This window comes from Physeter macrocephalus, chromosome 7, assembly GCF_002837175.3.
Source record: "Physeter macrocephalus isolate SW-GA chromosome 7, ASM283717v5, whole genome shotgun sequence".
NCBI classification, from domain to species: domain Eukaryota; kingdom Metazoa; phylum Chordata; class Mammalia; order Artiodactyla; family Physeteridae; genus Physeter; species Physeter macrocephalus.
In genome coordinates this window covers 7,628,899-7,639,752 of record NC_041220.1, presented here as the reverse complement: position 1 = coordinate 7,639,752, position 10,854 = coordinate 7,628,899, and positions in this window count along the sequence as shown.

Genomic DNA, 10,854 nt, shown 5'->3' with positions numbered 1-10,854 from the left:
TCATGCAGTTTCCTTAAACTATGGCCCCAAATTTATACATGGCCATTCTTAACCTCTTCCTAAACTGCCCAGTTGGACAGTACTGTTCCCAATTCAGACTGTGACTCATACCAATGTGCATGACACTCTCAGTCTCCGGGCCACTTAACCTGCCTGTCATCACTGGTGTCTCTGTATCTGTGTTACATTCTGAGTCATTCCTTCCAGTTCAAATCTTACTTCTTTAGTTCTAATGATTTTTGGACTAAATGATTATACTTTGAACTTCTAAAAGTTCTATTGGGTTCTTTATCAAATCTGTTTGGTAATTGATTTATATAGTCTGTGGTTTTCATTTATATTTTATCTTCCTGGTTTACATCTTTGAACATACAAAACATATTTCTTTTTTATGCTGCCAGATGGCTCCTGTACTCGAAGTCATCATGAGTCTGATTCTGTTGACAGTTGTTTTCATTGCCTCTTTCATGCTTTGTTTCTTTTAGTGTTTTGTGCTTTTTTGAGTGTGAATTCATATTTCTTGGAATTTAATTTATGGACATTTTCTGAGTCCTGGGATAAAGACAGTTTCCTCTAAAAGATTGGTTTTTCTTCTGCCAGGTCCCTCAGTGAACTACATTATCAAGGATCCCTATAAATTAAAATTTATTATTGGAATTTAGGTCATATGAGGGATGGTTCATGATTACTGCTAATTATTAGCAATAAGACAGGTGTATATAATTCATTTTTACATTATGTTTATAGCCATTTGGTGTCCTAGATCTTTAGAGTGAAGTTTTTCTTTTAGATCCTCTACTGAGAGAGGCTCCACGCTTTGTCTCTTAACCCTTAAGCTATACAAGGCCATGAAAACATCAACTCAAGTTTATGAGGTCTAACAGTTACCTTCAAGATGAAAGCTATCATCAATGCTTCATTTTAGTTTCCACTTTCACTGAGGTTTGGCCTGAGCAACATTACTATCATCATTATTCTTTTATTATTATTATTTTAAATCTTCTGGTGAGATTTAAAAATATGCTTCCCTAGGTTTTATCCAACATTCAGACTTTTTTTCAGTTGAATGGTTGCTTAGCATATCTTGTTAGCAAAAATGCTGAAAACAGCAGCCATTATTTTATTCTTATCCTTTTGCCATTTTGTGTCATTTGTAAAGAGCGTAGAGTTGATTTTACTTATATTGAATCTGAGATTCTGTGTCTTTTAATTGCGTGGTCTGTCTTCTGTTATCTTGTTACATGCTCTCTGATCTTTACAGTTCTTTACGTGGGTTATTCTTTAAAAGTTTCATGGAGAAGGTAAGCCTTAAGCTGAATTGTGATGAAAGTGTACCTGTCAGTTGGGGTTTTGTAATGAGAAAAGAAGGAAAGAGCACTAGCCCTCAGTGGTTGAATTCATATGTTCATTTTGGATCATGCTGTTTCCCTTATTTTAAAAGCAGCATGTAAAAAATGATATCTTATCCAAAGTTTTTTTTTTTTGATGTTAGTTATCTTCCTAAGCAACAAGTTTTTCTGATAATGGATATTTTAAAGTTCTTTAAGTACAAAACATTTTATAATTTTAATATTCACATCATCAATATAAAATCAGATTATGATAGTGAAATTTTAATATATTCCTATGAAATATGGAGTTTAAAAAGTAAGAAAGTCTTTAGAATTTATCTGTAATTTGGATGGCTGATTAAATTTATATTTTATACCACTTAACTATAATAATAAACATAATGGTAATGGCTCTCTTGAGCATAATATTACGAAGGATACTAGGGTTAGGTCCTGGCTCAGTAGAAAGGATGTCTTGAAGGAGAAGTCATGTTTTTCAGAAGCATTTTACAGGCCAAAACACTGACAGTTGCATATTTAGCCACAGTGATTACGCTCTCTGTGCTCAGGGTACAGATGGAAAATAAGGTCCAGATCAGAGACAGGATCTGCTGGGGTCAGGCAGCACTCAGTGGCAGAGACAGGGTTTAGCTCCACTCTGAGTCCAAGTTCACTTCTCTCTCTAGTACACTGTATTTCCTGTTAGCTAACATTTTTCCATGTCTAATTATCTCCCCCAGAAATGTATCATAAATATTTCATTTATAGCTCTTTCACACCAATTTTACAAACTTTTCTGCACACCTTTACAAATATCACCTGGGCTAAAGCAAAGCTTATACTGAGAATATTTCATAATGATTTGCAACCTAAGAAAGTCCTCTTGTTTGCCTGAGGTGAGGGAAGTCTTTATCAACTACGTTACTCATCATTTCCAACATGTTTTAAAAAGTCACCATTCAGAATAAAGTACAGGAACAAAGTCCTAATGAATTTATTCCTTTTCATTTATTCCTTACTCATGTCTTTTATTCATATTGTCTATTTAAAAAAGTGAGAAACATTTATTATATTCAGAGAAAAAATTAGATTTATATATATTTATCTTAAATAGTTTTATTGTAGAGAAAGCCATCTGTGACTATGCGATTCATTTAACAGGGATACAGTAAATATTTGCACCATTGCACCTAATCTATAATTCCCAGTAGTTTCACGGTAACACTTTTTTTAGCTTCAACCACGTGTGTGGTATTTGACCCTTATAGTGGTCTTTATGAGGTTAATGACTTTACTATCTGAGACTTGGAGAGATTAAGTAATTTGGCCATTGTCACCCAAGAATTAGGGAAATGGAGTCTAAATCTGTCTGAAGGCAGAGCCTGAGTTCTCAACCCCAGTGATGTACTGAAATCTGAAGCACATGAATACTTGGCATAATGCAGCATAAATATTTCTAGAAATATACATGTAACATTTCTGACTACTGTGATTATTATTGAGACTCAGGCTTATGAAGAGTGTCTGTAATCATTACATAAGTTGGCTGCGTAAGTGATACATTTTTTCAGAGCTCAAACTTATAAACATCTATGTTTATGAAACTGGATGGTATCAAAACAACTGTCTTTAAAAATAAGAGCCACAATGAAAAGGAAATATTCCTGGGATAATATCTGACCAAGAGTAGAAGCGAATACAGGAAAAAAAAAATGCCAAATTGAGAAAAGAAACAGACAAGAGCTCATTAGAGTTTGAGCAAAACCAATGGAAAATTAGAAGAATCTGGAAATCTCAGAGGACAGATACTTACTTAACACTTTCTATGGGTGAGGCCCTGTACCAGATGGTAAGAATTTGCAGATCAATAAGATATGTGTCTTTCTCTGAAAGAATTCACAAATTAGTGCATAAACTCATAAACAGCTAACAATAATGAGTGCAATCAAAGTACCAAAACAATTAAGGGCGATAGAGAGGAAGGGATTAATTCCATGTGTGGAGGGTAGGGCAGGGCAGGGGGTGCAGGGGATGGAGGCAAGAATGGCATCTAAGCTGATCCTTTAGGGATGACAGGATTTGGCCAGGTAGGTAAAGGGAAGGGCATTTGAACCTGACCATTAAGGAAAAGGCCCAGAAGTAATATTCTGTGTTTTAGGTAGCGATGTAATGGGAACAAGGAGTGTTTATCCTTGGAAGGAGTATGTATTCATTTTCTATCGCTGGGTAGCACACTGTCAAGAATTCGGCAGTTGAAAACAGCATTCCTTTTTGTCTTACACTTTCCATAAGACAGAAGTCCAGGCGTGGCTCGGCTGGGTTTTTTCCTAAGGCTCTCAAGAGCTTAAATCAAGGGGTCAGCCACTCTACATGCTCTTCTAGAGGCTTGACTAAGGAAAGCTCTGCCTCAAAGCTGTCTAAGGTTGTGGGCAAAATTCATTTCCTTGAGGCTGTAGCATTCGTGATAGTTTGCGTCCTCAAAGCCAGAAACAGAGGTAGAATCTCTGCTACTTATAGTCTATGACTTCCAGACCCTTTTTATTTAAATTAAAAAAACTTTATTTGTATATTTTAAAATTTTTATTGGAGTAGAGTTGATTTAAAGTTTTATTGGAGTATAGTTGCTGTGTTAGTTTCAGGTGTACAGCAAAGTGAATCAGTTATGCATATTCATATATCCCCTCTTTTTTAGATTATTTTCCCATATAGGTCATTAGAGAGTATTGAGAAGAGTTCCATGTGCTCTACGGTAGGTCTTTATTAGTTAACTATTTTATATGTAGTAGTGTGTATATGTCAATCCCAATCTCCCAATTTACCCCTCCCTACCCTCCACTTTACCCCCAGTAACCCTGAGTTTCATTTATTTTCAAATAGCTTGGAATATAGGAGCAAATTGATTTTCCAATCTTAAGGGCTCCAAGTTTGTTTTTTTTTTTTCCCAGCCTGTCCACTGTTTTGGTTTTAACCTGTACATTGGCCAGTTCATTGATGAGCTCATTCATTTTTTTAATATCTTGCCAAAGAGAGTCAACAGCAGTCAAATGCACAAAACTAGAATTCTTTCCAACCAATGCCTTCGAAGCTCCAGATTCAGTGGCACATGTTTTTCCTTCCAAGTAATCTCAGGTGACAGCTTGAACAGATATTTTGCCATCACATAACGTGGGTCACCATTTTTTTCAGCTTCCAGTTTATCTTCCCTTGACAATTGACAGTGAAGTGCAATGTTAGATTTTTTTTTTACAAAAACAAAACCCTTCTTGAAGGCACCAATTTTGGTACTAGTTATGATATGTTCACCACTCTAACAATCAAAAATCTCATCTCCTAATGCCCTGGGAGCTTAGTTCTCACATCACAGTCCAGAGCAGGTTGGCAACTGTGCGGGGGTTAGTCTCCACTCCATGAAGTCAACTCGGGTCTTAGGTTTCTTTCATCCAAAAACTCTTCATCCTCTAGGGTCTTAGGATTGCTCTGGATCTGACCAGAAGAGAAGAGAAGGAAGGTGGAAGATTTTTGTCTAACCCTAAACCTCGCCCTAACTGTAGCCCTAACCAGGTAGTATATGATATTTTTCCCTTCTACTCAAATTCTACTGACCCAACACTGTAACAAGTCCACATCTAACTGCAAGGGCTTCTGGAAAAGGATGGCCAGCCATATCCTCAGGAGAAAATGGGAGTGGTTTTGTGAACACTTAGCCAGTCCCTGCTATACCATTAGAAAATTATGTAACAGACCAGGCAAGATATGATAAAGACCTATATTAGGCACTGAAAATAGCAAAGAGGTAATTCATTCATTTAGGTACTCATTCAGCAAATATGTACTGAACATTGGCTCTGAGCCAGGTGATGTATTTCAGATCTGGCAAGTCATTCCATCATAAGTTAGATAGCCAAGGTCACCATCCTCTTAGATCTTACATTACAGTGAGGTTTAAAAGCATCGTGGTGAATCTTATTCGGTGTTCTATATAAGTATGTCACGTTTAAATAATTTTATAGGGTACAAGCCTAACATGAGCATTATTAAAAAGCACACAGTAAAAAATATTTATTGATTTAATTAATTTTGCCACGTACACTTCTGGGTATGAGAAATGGATGGTGATCTAAATCAGTGTGTGCCTTAGAAGACACACAGATGGCCAAGAGGCACATGAAAAGGTGCTCAGCAGAAATAGAGACACAGACTTAGAGAACAAATGTATGGACACCAAGGGGGGAAAGCGGAGTTGGGATGAATTGGGAGATTGGGATTGACATATATACACTACTATATATAAAATAGATAACTAATGAGAATCTACTGTATAGCACAGGGAACTCTACTCACTGCTCTGTGGTGACCTAAATGGGAAGGAAATCCAAAAAAGAGGGGATATATGTATACGTATAGCTGATGCACTTTGCTTTACAGGAGAAACTAACACAACATTGTAAAGCAACTATCCTCCAATAAAAATTTTAAAAATATATTATTAACCAGAATACTTCAGAAGTACCTACAAATCAAAGAAGCTAAACAAGTGAAGGAAAAGTTTACAAAGGATATATGGAGGCAATTATCACAAGAAACACAAATAGTCAATAAATATATTAAAAGACTTTAAAAAATAAATCAGTGTATGTCTTTATCCTTCTTTACCTATGTAACTGGCATACTTTCCAAAGAAAACACTAATAAAAGTAGCTTGGTGTCCAAGGCATGCGAGGCCAGGCCAGTGGTATAGTCAACGTGACAGGATTCCTGGTGGAGGATAGTGGGGAACAGATGGAGGAATAGGAACAGCAGGTATGGAAACAAATGGGCCAGTTTGGCTGGGGAGAGGCTGCTGTGGGACACTGAGATAGGATAATTTTGCAATTAGAGACTTCTTTCATTTTCTATATTCCATGTATTTGGTTTAAATTTCCTTATAAGATTGCAAGTACAAAATACATAGGCATTATCATTTTTAAGTGAATTTTTCCTCATCAAAATTGTACTTGTCATGACCACAAAAAAGTGCAGCGCTCATCTGATTAGATATTGAAATATAGTAGAAACGGAGTCTATTTTAGCCAATGAAAACATTGACTTATTTCTCAGTGTGACACTGATTAAACATAAGTTTTAAGAACAAGAACTTGTCATTTCTGCTGTGTTTTAAATATAGCACCGAGTGCATATGTAATGGAGCAGGACCCAATGGGCCCTTCCTGGGACACCCCCCCCCCCATCTCCGCTGCCTGTCTCTTGTTTGTAGAAAAACTTTAGCTAAAGAACAGAGTTAATCAGAGAAATGAGGAAATACAGAAAATAAAGGAAAATAATCAAGCAAAACAAGATAATAGTTTAGTCATTAAACAGAGTCAAGGACCTTTGGTTCCTCCTCAAGGGCTATCATCATATTCTGAGCCATATCCTGTGAGCTGTGTTGTAGATGCTGGAACTCCCCACCAAGTGAAAGAAGTTAATTACGTGATGACCAGGCTGTAGCCATGACATAAGTTGCTCCATCTTACACAATTCTAAGAACTGGCCTCAAAGAAATGGCAACAAAGCGACCCTGAAACTGAAGATTAACTGTGCTTAGAACAATCAAGATGATGCTGATCAGACCGCCACATGACTAATTTCAAGATGACGGTCAGAGCTGACTGTGCTGTTTCTGCATGTAGCCCCCTCCCTCCATCTCTACACCCCTGAAACTCCCCTTTAAAAACATTTCCCCCCTGATCAGCAGCAGGGGAACTGGCTTTTAGACATGAGTCCACCTTCTCCCCAGGTTTCTGGCTTCCTGAAAAAAGCAAGCTTTCCTTTCCTACCAACACTTGTCTCCCGTATATTGGCTTTTGAGTAGCAAGCAGCCGAACCTGAGTTTGGTAGCAAATACACATACTTCTCTATATGCTGTTGATGGATTTAGCCAAGTGAATGTAGAAGAACTACTGAGCATGGTAATGACTGAAAGATGCTTCTGAAGACTCATCCAAGAAAGCATTGGGAAACACTAAAGAATTAGCTGTGACGTTGCATTTTTTTAATGTGTGTGATGAGTTGAATTGTGTTCCCCCCAAAAAAGATATGTTGTAATTCTATCCCACAGTAACTCAGAATGTGACCTTATTTGGAAATTGTGTTGTTACAAATGTAATTAAGTTGAGATCATCCTGGAGTTGGATGGGCTCCTGGTCTGATATGACTGGTATCCTTTAAAAAAGATGGCTACGCGAAGACACAAACACCCACAGAAAACATCATGAGAAGGCAAGGCAGAGACTGGAGGTATGTAGCTGGAAGCCATGAAATGCCAAAGATTACGGACAGACCAGGAGCTGGGAGGGGGCAAGGAAGGGTTCTCCTATAGGCTTCAGAGGGACCGTGGCCCTGCCAACACCTTGATTTTTGGCATCTAGAGCTCTGAAACTCTAAGTCTCTGTTCTTCTAAGCCACCCAGTTTGTGGTGTCTTGTTATCTTCAAACCTAGAAAGCTAGTACAATGTGCAGTGGAATAAATCAGATGCACAGAACAGTTTCCAATACAGAGTACTCTGCATTATTTTCACAAACTATGAAGCCTCTAATTTCTTAAGGAAAATATTCTGCTTTATCCTGAATAATGTTATGCCCAGAAGTTGTCTTTCAAAGTTGTTAAAATAATTATCTTAACATCAATTTTAAAACTATTATTTTTTAAAATTTATTTCTTATTCAAATATAGTTGATTTATAATGTTGTGTTAGTTTCTGGTGTACAGTGAAGTGATTCAGTTATATATATATGTGAAAAGTATTCAGTTATGTATATAACTGAATATGAAAAAGAATATATACATGTATTCTTTTTCATATTCTTTTCCATTATGTTTTATTACAGGATAATGAATACAGTTCTCTGTAAAAACTATTGTTCGCTAATGCTGTTTTTAGGGTGATTCTTCAGAAGCATGTTTCAGTCATTCCTATACTTATTTTTTTTAAACATCTTTATTAGTATAATTGCTTTACAATGATGTGTTAGTTTCTGCTGTATAACAAAGGGAATCAGCTATACCTATACACATATCCCCATATCTCCTCCCTCTTGCATCTCCCTCCCACCCTCCCTATCGCACCTCTCTAGGTGGTCGCACAGCACTGAGCTGATCTCCCTGTGCTATGGAGCCGCTTCCCACTAGCTAGCTATTTTACATTTGGTAGTGTATATATGTCCATGCTGCTCTCTCACTTCGTCCCAACTTCCCCTTCCCCCTCCCCGTGTCCTCAAGTCCATTCTCTACATGTGTGTCTTTATTCCTGTCCTGGCCCCTAGGTTCTTCATAACTTTTTTTTTTCTTTTTTTTTTTCTTAGATTCCATATATATGTGTTAGCATATGGCATTTGTTTTTCTCTTTCTGACTTACTTCACTCTGTATGACAGACTCTAGGTCCATCCACCTCACTACAAATAATTCAATTTCGTTTCTTTTTATGGCTGATTAATATTCTGTTGTATATATGTGCCACATCTTCTTTATCCATTCATCTGTCGATGGACACTTAGGTTGCTCCCATGTCTTGGCTATTGTAAATAGAGCTGCAATGAATATTGTGGTACATGACTCTTCTTGAATTATTGTTTTCTCAGAGTATATGCCCAGTAGTGGGATTGCTGGGTCGTATGGTAGTTCTGTTTTTAGTTTTTTAAGGATCATCCACACTGTTCTCCATAGTGGCTGTATCAATTTAAATTGCCACCAACAGTGCAAAAGGGTTCCCTTTTCTCCACACCCTCTCCAGCATTTATTGTTTGTAGATTTTTTGATGATGGACATTCCGACCGGTGTGAGGTGATACCTCATTGTCGTTTTGATTTGCATTTCTCTACTGATTAGTGATGTTGAGCATTCTTTCATGCGTTTGTTGGCTATCTGTATATCTTCTTTGGAGAAATGTCTATTTAGGTCTTCCGCCCATTTTTGGATTGGGTTGTTTGTTTTTTCGATACTGAGCTGCATGAGCTGCTTGTAAATTTTGGAGATAAATCCTTTGTCAGTTGCTTCATTTGCAAATATTTTCTCTCATTCTGAGGGTTGTCTTTTCATCTTGTTTATGGTTTCCTTTTCTGTGCCAAAGCTTTTAAGTTTCATTAGGTACCATTTATTTATTTCTGTTTTTATTTCCATTTCTCTAGGAAGTGGGTCAAGAAGGATTTTGCTGTGATTTATGTCATAGAGTGTTCTGCCTATGTTTTCCTCTAAGAGTTTGATAGTGCCTGGCCTTACATTTAGGTCTTCAATCCATTTTGAGTTTATTTTTGTGTATGCTGTTAGGGAGTGTTCTAATTTTATTTTTTTACACGTAGCTGTCCAATTGTCCCAGCAGCGCTTATTGAAGAGGCTGCCTTTTCTCCATTGTATATTCTTGCCTCCTTTATCAAAAAGAAGGTGACCATATGTGCGTGGGTTTATCTCTGGGCTTTCTATCCTGTTCCATTGATCTATATTTCTGTTTTTGTGCCAGTACCATACTGTCTTGATTACTGTAGCTTTGTAGTATGGTCTGAAGTCAGGGAGCCTGATTCCTCCAGCTCTGTTTTTCTTTCTCAGGATTGCTTTGGCTATTCGGGGTCTTTTGCATTTCCATACAAACTGTGAAATTTTTTGTTCTAGTTCTGTGAAAAATGCCATTGGTATTTTGATAGGGTTTTCATTGAATCTGTAGATTGCTTTGGGTAATATAGTCATTTTCACAATGCTGATTCTTCCAATCCAAGAAGATGGTATATCTCTCCATCCGTTTGTATCATTTTTAACTTCTTTCATCAGTGTCTTAAAGTTTTCTGCATACAGATCTTCTGTCTCCCTAGGTAGGTTTATTCTGAGGTATTTGATTCTTTTTGTTGCAGTGGTAAATGCAAGTGTTTCCTTAATTTCTCTTTCAGATTTTTCATCATTAGTGTATAGGAATGCAAGAGATTTCTGTGCATTAATTTTGTATCCTTCTACCATACCAATTGATTGATTAGCTCTAGTAGTTTTCTGGTAACGTCTTTAGGATTCTCTATGTATACTATCATGTCCTCTGCAAACAGTGACAGCTTTACTTCTTCTTTTCCGCTTTGGATTCATTTTATTACTTTTTCTTCTCTGATTGCTGTGGCTAAAACTTCCAAAACTGTGTTGAATAATAGTGGTGAGAGTGGGCAAGCTTGTCTTGTTCCTCATCTACGAGGAAATAATTTCAGTCTTTCACCATTGAGAAGTATGTTGGCTGTGGGTTTGTCATCTATGACCTTAATTATGTTCAGGAAATTTCCCTCTATGCCTACTTTCTGGAGGGTGTTTATCATAAATGGGTGTTGAATTTTCTCGAAAGCTTTTTCTGCATCTATTGAGATGATCGTATGGTTTTTATCCTTCAGTTTATTAATATGGTGTATCACATTGATTGATTTGCATATATTGAAGAATCCTTGCATTCCTGGGATAAACCCCACTTGATCATGGTGTATGATTCTTTTAATGTGCTGCTGGATTCTATTTGCTCTTGT